Here is an 11,173-nt window from a genome sequence, read left to right on the forward strand (position 1 = left end):
AAGAACTTTCTTTCAAGAAACCAAAGAGGGAAAAGGATAGAGAGGGAGTACAAGAGGTAGGAGAAGGGTGAGGAGTGGAAAATAGAGTGGGAGGTTGCTTGGAATAGGTGGGAGGTCGTCGAAAATAGGTGGGAGGATATTTTGGGTTGCTTACTTGAGAGATTAGGGAATGGTATGAGCAAAATGCCGCGCGTTTCGGCGTTTTGGGTTTTAACCCACAGCGTCGCTATATAGCGACGTTTTTAATTAAAAACGTCGCTATATAGCGATGGAACAGAGGAAAGCGTCGCTATATAGCGATGCTTACTGTCATTTTTTTGATGTGGTATCAAGAGAAGCTCAAACATGCTTTTTTATAATTGTCAATATGTCCTCCTCATGCTTATGTTGTGATTTTATAAGCGTAGATGGAAGGGACGAGTGGAAGCTCGTCCGATGATGCGCCAACGCCCGAGAGCACGAAGTGGCTTACGGAAAGGTTATACTATCATTGCACTAATTGCAAGCGAGAAGTACGACATCAACGTCATATTATCATGCGCCACTTGTGGATATATGGGGAGGAACCGGAACCAGTACCCCCCGTTGGTGTTGCACATGTTGATGGCTCATCGGTAAGTTAAAGCTATTTAAGTTCGCAATCTTATTGTATACCAGGAAATAGAAGATCTTATATTTACACGAAATCTTAAAACAGGATGAGGAGGGTGACGAGGGTACACATATACCTTCTCACTTTCAGCAAGACTATAGTCTCTCGGATGACGACGAGGGTATGGTCGACATGATGGATTCCATTTTTAGGGGCACTACATCCCACGTACACGTGATGTCAGAGTCAAAGGTCAAAATGTGAGAGTTGCAATCAACACAATTGTACGAGGGTGCTAGGATGTCTAAACTACGTGCTTGTCTCTCAATCTTGAATCTACAAGTATAGTATGGGTGGTCGGATACAAGTGTCTCGGCCTTAATGAGGTTAGCCCTTGCATTAATTTGACTCATTATTTGTATATTGTTTGTTTTGAGAATCATCATTTGGATACTGTCTTTGTCATAGGTTGCTCCAGAAGATGTTGCCTGCACCAAATACCATGCCGCATCAAGAGATGAAGCGAAAAAGATGCTAACAACGGTGGGTATGGATTATGATACCATCCATGCTTGCCGTAATGATTGTATTCTCTTTCATCGTGAGCATGGAGATTTGGCTAGTTGTCCAAAGTGTGGGGAACAACGATATAGAGATGACTTGCAGGGTGAGCGGATATCGGTAAAGGTCTTGAGACACTTTCCCATCATTGCGGGAATACAACACATGTTTCGATGCAAATCCATAGCGGAGTTGATGACATGGCATGCATCTCATCGGTCCAGTGATGACACATTGAGGATTCCCGCAGATTGTGCAGCTTGGAAGCACATAGATAATGAGTGGCCGGACTTTGCGAGGGAGCCACGCAACTTACATCTTGGGCTAGCCATGGACGGCATGAATCCTTTCGAGTTACGCACGACATCTTGGTCGACATGGCCCATAGTCGTGGTGAATTACAATATCCCACCATGGCTAACAATAAAAAAGGGACACCTCATGCTTGCACTACTTGTGCCAGGAAAGTACAAGGAAAAAAACATGGATGTGTACATGGCACCTTTGATAGAGGAGTTACAGATATTATGGAGAGGAGTGCAGGTCTTTGATATTTCTAGAGCTCCTAGACATACCAATGATATTTTGGTCAGGGGTATCTTGATGTGGACCATGCATGACTACCCAGGATATGGAGAGTGCGCAGGTACGTGGTTGTGTCTTTACATGTACAATGAGGGATTATGCTTTTTTTACTCTCTTTTGCACGCATGTCTTATACTAACACATTCATGCACGTGTGCAGGACTTGTTACAAGTGGGTACCATGCTTGTCCTGTTTGTGGACCGGCTCTAAAATTGCTTGCACGCTACTCCAAACATATGAGGAAAAATGTTTATGAAGGTCATGCTTGATACCTTCCGCTCGACCATCTCGCACATGGAGGTCAGCTTGATCCACCACCATCATATTTGAAGGCAAGTGATTGGATTCAAGCTTGAAGGGTGAATGGAGAGGAATCTCCTCCTGGTATGAAGAGGCTATCGATCTTTCACGAGCTTCCTTATTGGGGTCAGTTACAAATCAATCATCTCTTGGATCCCATGCATATCTTCAAGAATGTGGGAGCTACTATTTGGGAACACTTGGTTGGTTCCAAGGACTCGAGAGGAGTGCGAGAAGACTTGCGTGCTATGAATAGGATGTCTCGTTTGTGGCCCCAAGTGCATGCTTCGGGAAAAGTTGTCCTCTCGAAAGCAGTGTGGATCCTCTCTACGAGGGAGGAGGCAGCGGTCAAGGTAGACATTGCCTCTTTTCAAACACCGACAGGGTACATGCGTTGCTTGAAAGGAGCATTTTCAAAGGACAATAAGCTTAGTGGCCTCAAGTCCCATGATTGGCACAAGGTCTTACAGGTATTCTAAGTAGAATTAGTGTACCGATAATAGTGATGCGTTAGCATAATTATTATTATGTTATATTGTTGACATGACTTCATTGTTGCTTTGATAGTTCATCCTCCCAATTACAATAAAAGGGTGCTTACAAGAAGATGTTAGAAATGCTATATTCAAGATCTGTGGTATTGTGAGGTATGCTCACTATCAAATCGCATTATGTATTTTCTTCATGGACATGTGAAATAGGTGGATATCTCAAATATCTTACATATGCATGGACATGTGAAATAGGTGGATATCTAAAAAAGAGATCTCTATATCGAGCATCGAGAAGGCTAGGGTGGAATCCATCGAAGCCGTATGCTTGCTTGAGAAGCACTTTCCCTCGAGCACTATGACAACTCAAGTCCACTTGCTTGTGCACATAGTTGATGAGGTGGCAATAGGAGGTACCGTTCATAGTCGATGGATGTTTTTTCTCGAGCGGTTTATGAAAACTTTAAAGGGGTTTGTAAGACAAAGAGCAAGACTGGAAGCAAGCATGGCAGAGGGATGGCTTGTGCAAGAGTCATTAGTATATATCACAGAGTTTCTTGCATCCACGGATCCTGATATGCTGCAAGCTTGGCACAACAAGGATGATGATCGCATCGTTGGCGAGGTTCCCCAAGGAAAAGGGATTGAAAGGAAGATGAGCGAAGAGCAAATGGAGAAATTCAATAAGTTTTGTATCCTCGATAGCCCTGAGATGCAGAAGTGGATTGAGAGATATGAAGTGGCCAAAGCAGAAAGAATAAATGCAAGGACGAGATTCAGAGTAATGTACAGGCGATCACAACCATATCCACGAGATCTGGCTCTTCTCCCTACTCACATGTCACTTGATTGGCTACAACTAGCTCTACGTAAAGCCGAACGTGATGGAGAGACAATAAACGAGCGCGAGCGAGAGTTATCATCTGGATGTATGGTGCATGTAAGTTTCTTATCTCTTGACATAATTAAGTAATTATTTGTAGCAATATATGCTATAAAATAGGTGCATCTTCATTGTTTTAATGATGCTCTTTTACAGTACAAAAAGTACAGTGCATTATGGTCATATGGACGACATTTTCGCGTTGAACGCATCGATTCAAAGAGAGTCACGTATGATTGTGGAGTCATGGCTAACTTCACAAAAGATAGCCGAGCAAGTGCTTCGGATACCAATCTTCTCTCCTCACAGTTGGATTTTTGTGGAACCATACGCGACATCTATGAAATTGATTTCAGACGATTTATTGTTTTCATTCTTGATGTAAAATGGTTTAGAAATACTTACAATGGTCCCCATGCGACAATGAGAAAAGATAGTAGCGGTCTCTTTGCAATAGACTCCACCAAACATTGGACCGATGAAAGTGATACTTTTGTTCTTCCCGAGCACTGTGAGCAGGTGCATACTAATGATTTAATTAGTCGAAGCTTTCGTTTTTAAAGTCCATTGATATATATATAATTGACGACATTTGGCACCCATCTTCAATATAGGTGGTTTTTCATCCGGATCGTTTTGATCCAAGATGGTGGTACGTGATCCAAGTTGCACCACGAAGTAAGCAAATTTTTGAAGATCGAGATGTGGATATGGAGATGCCACTACCAATGCCGGATCCAATTGATGAATCTAGCGAAGAAGATGTAGATCACAATATGAGCCAAGAGGAAGATGCGCATAATGACATCGCACGGGAGGAGGATGGAGATCACGATATTGATGAAGAAGACAACAATCATATGAAGATCAATCAACACACTTAAGCTTTATTGAAGAAGATGATCAAATACCTTTAGGTGAACGTACGATGCTAGAGTACGATGATGATATAGGAGATCAACTCGGTATAGAGTTGGAGATAGACTTGCTTGGCGCCTTAGACTTGGCTCAAGATGAAACAGTTGATGTAAATGCTCTTATTTGATTTTTCTCATCTCAAATTTGGACATGAATATATGAGCTTCAAAGGCTTGATGTACATGCTCTCATTTTTTTATTCTCTATGAGTTCAAACATGTATGAAAATTTAAAAAAATTTATCATTGGAAAAAACTAACTTTTAAGGCCTATAAATAAAAAAAAATCTCTCTGTAAAAACGTCGCTATAGTATTTTGTCTCAGTGTCGCTATATAGCGACTTTCAGCAATAGTCGCTATATAGCGACGATTTACGAAACCCGCTTGTTATACCGACGATTAGCGCTAAGCGGGCGCTAAACGTCGGTACGTAAACGTCGCAATAGGATCCGTGTGTAGTAGTGGTTTAAATATAACGATAGTTTTCCTTGAGTTAAAGATACAATTAAACAAATTATGCCAAATAATTTTTTCCTTGAGTTGAAGACATATAATTTGGCAATTTTTCCTCCAGTTAACGACATGATTTTTTAGGAGCATAGCAAAACGCTACTTTTAATTTTTGTTGCAAGGCATATTTACATAAGTTCTTTTATCGTGTGCTTTGTGCAATAGTTTATTGAAGTGTTTTCAAAAAACATTTATCGACACCTTTGTCAAAAAAGGAGTCATTATAACATTGATCTATGGTTGTGGTATTAGTATATGATGTGCTCATGACGACATGTAGTAGCTTAAGTTCTCTTCCCTTCTCTCTAGTGCTTACATGCATATGTCTAGGACCATGGCATGGTGATCTGCCTCCTCTGCCTTACTAATTCCTTTCTCCTTGTGGAAATCTAGGCTAAATGTTCCTTTTTTATTTATTGTATGATTTGTCTAGCTTGTCATGTTTGTTTACTTGTTTCGATATTCCTCAGCCCACCATTCTCAACATATTGCCAACTCATGGAGTAATATGCATCATGGCCTAGGGTAACATCCATGTTGTGGTTAACAGTTACAAAGATTTTTAAAGTACACTACAATGGGGAAAAAAAATCTTTGTTCTTTTTCTAGATTATATCTATGTTCTACTCCCAACTATTATAACAACTACTTAGGGCTTATGACACTTGCATTCCTAGTGTTCTAGATGAAGTTGTATTACCTTGTTGTCCTTTATTAGATAGATGTAAGTAACACAACCTCACCTTGGAGTAACTCTAGTAGAATATGATCATAAAATATTGAGTTTTTCGATATTTCATTTGTATCATTATTGTCAGTATACAAGTGTTACCTAGCCGGGCATACTCTCACACCTAAGTAACCTCATGAACATGACTTGAGAACTAGATGGATTTGGTCCATGTGAACTTACTTAATATTTGAATTGCACATTATTTATATGTAGGGAAGGCACTACATGTGTCCTATGAAGCCCATGGATTAATGGGTTATGCTAGCTAGCCCATGGACCTTGCAAGTATCCTGTAAAATCTAAGGACATAAGGCAATGGGGGGAGTCTTATGGGTGAAACTATCTCGAAATAAAACCTCCTTTTGGGTGAAACTTTTTCACAATAAAACCTCCTTGGAGTATTCTATCTTCCAAAAAATCAACTTAGTCGTATTTCTCCCCCTATTTCAAAATAAAACCTCCTTTTGGGTGAAACTTTTTCACAATAAAACCTCCTTGGAGTATTCTATCTTCCAAAAAATCAACTTAGTCGTATTTCTCCCCCTATTTCAATTTCTATGTGCCTATTTTTCATAGAAATATAACCATTTCATTTGATTCATGGAGCTCCTAGTTATGAATATGGGTGACCAAAATGTATGAAAACATCGTGATGGCTCTATTAAATTCTGAAAAGCTTTTAACAAGTTAACAAAACAGCAGTGCAAGAGTCTAGCATAGTCTTTGCAAATATACATTTAGAAGAAAATATATATCGTTGTGTTATGATTTTACGGTGAAAGTTTAAAGACGATAATCAATTTGTGGTAAATCTATTGATGTAACAAACCGATAAACAAATGAGCCGCAATAGAGAATGCATCAAGGGGTTAGTAGCTATACCGTTAAGCCTCCTGCCTGTCTTCCATGCAGCTTGGCATCCAGCAAACTTTTTTTAGGAGCTCCCCAATTGCGACAGAGCCGGATCAACGTCGCTGAAAGCTCAAGCGAAGGGATCCCTGCGCTAGCTGTCTTCTAGAAACGTGATGCAGATCGTAATTAGATATATTTTGGCCGAGAAACTTATTAGGACGCTGGAAAATCGAAGTTCTTCGGACGGAGGAGCACGTCGAAAAGAGAGACCGGATGGATGTTCGTTTTCACACGACAAGCAAACATGTGTGCGAAAGTGTAACCATGGGGCAATCCAAATCAGTCGTGCTATCCAATCTGGCGCGCATGTTCGTATGATGTGCGCTCACAAGCCGCCATCGACCCCAGAATCGTGGCAGCGTCGGATGATGGTGTACACGATAAGAAAGAGAAATGGATAGATATAGTAGACGTTTTAGATTCCGGTCGTTAAACAACGGAAACGGTCTGGAGGTGACAATATTGAGGTGAGACGTTGTGTGTCCAGGACGCAGCTGCGGACATCGTGTTGAGGCCGAATTCTCAAACGCTGAGAAAAACAATGCCAAAAGCCGGTTGAGGTGCTTTAAGGAGCCCCAATGTGCCGAGGAATGCACGGTTTGGAACGGGAAGAGGATGGCGCACGACCCAATGAATTGAGACTCCAAAGCAGGCGGGAGTGATCAATTGTTGTTGAAAGCGAGAAGCGGCTGCAAGGCAATGCGTGGAAGACGAGGACGTAAGACCTACCTTCGGCACACGATGATCATCATGCAACAAGGCAGAGACAGTCGATGGCGAAGATGCGACGGAGAGAACCTTGCTTTTGAGCTGGAGAAGACGGCTCCGACGGAACAACACGCACGCGAGTCAGTGGTCGACGTGAGGAAATCCGTTTAGGAGCGCGAGCGCCACCAGCTGACGGCAGGCAGAAACTCCGTATATAAGCTTGCTGCGATGCAGGAGTGGGACATCAGCGCAGAAGAGCCTTGTTGATCTTGAGTGATATGCAGCCTAGTGAGCCTTATCGTCGATCAGGCTGATCTGCGTTACCTTCTCTTCTGTCTGCTTAACAGCTACTCCAATTCCGTGTGATTTCAACTTGCTGCTATCGATCGATCGGCAAATTTGGTAGAGAAGCTGTAATCAGGAGCAGCACTAGGCTGATCTGCGCTAGAATTCCGTCTGCTCATCGACAGGATGGCTGCGGGCACGAATTCTTCTGTGCTTCGTCCCGGCTTGCTGCTGCTGCTGCTGATATTGGCGGCCAATCTATCCTCCACATGCGCACAACATTTCACTTTACTTAGGAACAATACCGGCATCGCCTCCATGCACTCAGCTATCACCCGCTTCAACACTGCCATCCTTCTCGACCGGACTGACATCGGATCCTCCCAAATCAGCCTCCCCAATGGCACCTGCCGCAACGACCCCCTCGATCAGGCCCTCAAGCACGACTGCACCGCTCACTCCGTCATGCTCACCCCCGGCACCGACCTTGCCTCTACCAGCGTGCGCCCGCTCATGATTCTCACCGATACTTGGTGCTCCTCCGGCCAGTTCCTGGCCAACGGCACGCTGCTCCAGCTGGGCGGAGACAACGACGGCCTCTACAAACTCCGAAGGCTCGATCCTTGCCCCTCCACCGGAACTTGCGACTGGGTCGAAGACCAAACGCAGTCTCTCAAAGACCCTCGCTGGTATTCCTCCAGCACCCTCTTACCCGACGGTAGGGTGATTACTGTGGGAGGACGAAGCGTGTTTACGTACGAGTTCATCCCCAAGACCGCCCCAGGCGAGGGTAGCTTCTTCTTGCAGCTCCTCCAGAACACTTCGGATTCTGGGAACGACAACCTTTACCCCTTCGTGCATCTTCTGCCCGACGGAAGCCTCTACATCTTTGCCAACCGAGACTCCATCCGTCTCGATTACACCCGCAACATTGTCTTGAGCACCTACCCGACCATTCCCGGGGAGCCGCGTAATTATCCCTCTGCAGGTAGCTCTGTGCTTCTGCCGCTCCTCTATCCCTTCAATTCGCCCGAGGTCCTGGTGTGCGGGGGAGCCCAGAAGGGCGCCTTCAACACACCCAACCTACAGCTCGGATGCTCGCAGACCTGCGGCAGAATGCCGCTATTCTCTGCCAATGCATCCTGGACCATGGAGACCATGCCACTACGTCGTTGCATGGGCGACATGCTCCTATTGCCTTCGCGTGACGTGCTCATCATCAACGGCGCACAGAATGGATCCCAAGGTTGGGGTGAGGCATCCAACCCCGCTCTCAACCCGCTCATCTATCGCCCCGGATTTGCGCCTGCCAATCGCTTCAGCCTTCAACCCGCCGGCCCCATCCCGCGCATGTATCACTCCACTGCAAACCTCCTTCCCGATGGTCGAGTTTTGCTCGCCGGTAGTAACTCGCACCAGTTCTATACCTTTACAGGGCCGTTTCCCACCGAGCTCCGTGTGGAGGCGTGGACGCCTCCCTATGGGGAGTCCATCTTCGATTCCAGACGCCCCACCATCGTGTCCGCTCCGTCCACCCTCACCTTCGGCCAAGTCTTCCAGGTTACTTTCTCCATCTCCACCAACCCGCAGTCCGTCGAGATGAACCTCATCTCTGCACCGTTCTCTACACACTCTTTTGCGCAAGGCCAACGATTACTACATCTCAAGGCTGTAGCGCGAACAAATGTAGGCCCCCATCTCTACACTGTCACGGTCACTGCACCACCCAATGGCAATGTAGCTCCTCCTTCCTACTACATGCTATTCCCAGTGCAATCGGGGATCCCAGGGCCATCAATTTGGATTCAACTCAGTTGAAAAGATTCTTGTGATCTGGGGCTGACTAATGGATGATAAATAAAGGGCTTGTAGCCTCATGTTGTATGGATGGATATAACTCAATAGCTTGTTGACACCAAGCTAGATGCTGGTCTATGCACTACATGAGCATTGCTCTCAAGATGTACTCTTTGTAACAACTCTCCGAACACCTTGACAAAGGATGGAGTTTGAGATAGAAGATGCGGTTTATATCCAGATCCATTTGATTTCTAGAAACCATGCATGGGGTCCACGAATTGTGTTGCATATAAGAAAAATGTTTAAAGCTTTCTGAGCTCATCTCTTACCAATGGCTCTTATAAGCATCACACTATGACATCTCACACGAAGCGAAGAGGCATACAATGCTTAATACCCTTTTGTAAAGGATTTTTTGCAAACTAATGATAGTCAGTATAAAGTATCAAAATTGTGGAAGTCTAAAAGACAATAGTAACCTCAGGCAAAAGATTGCAAGAGGATTTACGCCCGAGGCTTGCTTCACCTTCATCTCGTGAGGACCATCTTAAGCTTTTCCTCAATGGCCATTGCTATTCACTAGTATAGTGCACTATTTCTACACCTTCATGAGACAAAATCGCTTAAATGAGCTGATATACAAAAGGATATACATGGTGAAGTATATGCCAACTACTACTACTACTACTATTGCTGCTCATTTGAATCATTGTCGACCTCCTCGTCCTCATCTTGCGGGCTTGACCCTTGGCCCTAATGAGCTGCGCCTAATCCCTGACCCTCGTGGGCTACATCTAATCCCTGACCCTCATCATGGCTTGCCTCTAGTGATGGGATGCTCGAGCTTTGACTCTAACAGTGAAACCATATTAATTGGAAATTAGATTCGAACTTAAAGAATAAAACAATTTAAAAAGTGAGATTACAAGTAGGAGTAGACTAATACCGTGCGAGCATCCACCTTAGCCCAATTGACCGTCGCTCCCATTGCCTCGTGCTTAATAAACCACGGCTTGTTCATACACAAAATGCACGTCTCGTCTCTGCATTTTTAGGAAGGCGACCCATCGCGGCTTGTTGTGGACCCAATTTATGAGAGTTAGATAAAGTGCATGTAATATGTAGTAAAACAAATAGAACAATACATTAAATGAGAAGAAGTAGACTTACCACAGTTGCCTTGAATGCCAACCGTCCACCTGCACCAAAGTGTGAAGTACCTCGAGCATCTAGCCGTCTCCTTGGAGCCCTCCTGTGACACAATGACACAAACATACTATAGATGCGCTTGGTAGATGTGCAAAATAGCGGGCGCATCTATAGGCGTTGCTTTAGTAGAGGAATTACGGGGGCATCTAAAAGCGTGTTTAAAAGCTCGTCTATTTGTGTGTAAATTAACGTGTCTACTTGCGCGTCTAAATTGAGAAAATACGGGCCTGTCTAACATCGCATTTATCAGTGCATCTATATGCGCGTGTATTAGCGCATTTATTTGCACGTTTACACTGAGAATCAGACGTGCATTTAGACGTGTAGATAGACGCAAACCAAAGAATACAAAAAGTGAGATTTTGGTGTACATCATTGCAGCTTGTTGTGGACCCAATTTATGAGAGTTAGCTAAAGTGCATGTAATATGTAGTAAAACAAATAGAACAATACATTAAATGAGAAGAAGTAGACTTACCACAGTTGCCTCGAATGCCAACCGTCTGCTTGCACCAAAGTGCGAAGTACCTACGGCATCCAGTGGTCTCCTCTCAGCCCTCCTCTGACCCTCGAACATTTTAAAATGGTCCCTATTCTACTTCTTGAAAAACTTCCAATCAGCTTTTGTCTATAGCCCTCCCCTTTGCGATTGAAGTACGCAAGGTTGATCTACGATGCTTCAAGA

The 11,173-nt window shown here is 44.1% G+C and overlaps 1 pseudogene; it reads left to right on the forward strand.

Moving 5' to 3' along the window:
• The first annotated feature begins 7,665 nt into the window (after positions 1 to 7,665).
• On the forward strand, positions 7,666 to 9,297 carry LOC147895218 (aldehyde oxidase GLOX pseudogene; annotated as a pseudogene).
• The last annotated feature ends 1,876 nt before the right edge of the window (positions 9,298 to 11,173 follow it).

This window comes from Dipteris shenzhenensis, chromosome 13 (genome assembly GCF_047967505.1).
Source record: "Dipteris shenzhenensis isolate YYH24624 ecotype China chromosome 13, Dip_SZ_1.0, whole genome shotgun sequence".
In the NCBI taxonomy this organism is placed as follows: domain Eukaryota; kingdom Viridiplantae; phylum Streptophyta; class Polypodiopsida; order Gleicheniales; family Dipteridaceae; genus Dipteris; species Dipteris shenzhenensis.